This window comes from Otolemur garnettii, unplaced genomic scaffold, assembly GCF_000181295.1.
Source record: "Otolemur garnettii isolate 467f Iridium unplaced genomic scaffold, OtoGar3 scaffold00076, whole genome shotgun sequence".
Classification (NCBI taxonomy): Eukaryota; Metazoa; Chordata; class Mammalia; order Primates; family Galagidae; genus Otolemur; species Otolemur garnettii.
In genome coordinates, this window is record NW_003852471.1 from 4,240,098 (window position 1) to 4,241,147 (window position 1,050).

A 1,050-nucleotide genomic window follows, 5' to 3' on the forward strand; every position below is an offset into this window, starting at 1 on the left:
AGGCCTCTGCCAGCACCTGGCCAGGCCTTCATCTCAGGCCTCCATCTCAACAGTTCAGTTGAGCCATTTCGCGACCCCACTCCCCTGGAGACCACCCAGGCCTCTGCCAGCACCTGGCCACGCCTCCATTTCCTGAAGCACAACACACAGAAGACATTCCCCTGCCCCTCCTGACCTAGTCAGGGACGCAGGACTCACTTTCCAAAAAGTGCGGGGGACGTTTTAAAGAGAGAGAAAACACTTTTGGCCGTTTTTTCTTCAGGGTGTTTTCCCTGTTACATTAGCGCATCGTGGGCAGATTCACTTACTCTCCTTTCTTTTGAAATACTAGACTTAGGTTGGTCCACTTTAAAACCTCTTCCCCGTATCTAATTCAGGATGCTCTCCGGCCTACTTTGCTGCATTACTTTTGAGATCCTCCCGGTTGCTGGAGTGGGAAGGTGTAGGGATGAAGGGGCCACCCCATTCCCTGATGGGGAGTAGGAGGATCTCCTCACCACTGCTCCGCACAGCCCAGGGGCAGCCTCTCAATTCTGGGTCCCGGTGCCAGTGGGCAAGTGCTCTTGGGTGGATGATGGCAAAACAGCTCAGCACAGGGGGTCTCCAGGCACAGACCTGCCACCCTCACCCCCTGGCTACCCACTTTGCTTCCTCTGCATGAGAAGGCAAAGGCGGAGACCTGCAAGTCCACCCCTCAGGGTCTGGCCGGGCAGTAAGGGGCCACTTTCCCCTTCTTGCAGCCCCTCCCCCACTTCTTGTGCCTTGGGGCAGGAGTGGACAGTGAGGGTACGGGAGGAACCCCTTCTTACTATGAATCCTGCCCAAGGCTGGGAATGACTCCGCAGCAAGGAGGTAGGGATGGGTAGCAGTGGGGCTGACATGGAAAGCCCCAGGCAGCCAGCACCTGCCCTGGCTTCCTGGAGCTCCCTCGAAGGTGAGGCATTTAGCACCTGTTCTTTTCAGCTGGGACAATAGATGCGAGGTCCAGAGCAACAGAAAAATGCCCATTCCACCACCCCCATTTCCTTGTTGTCTTGGGCAAGACATGTG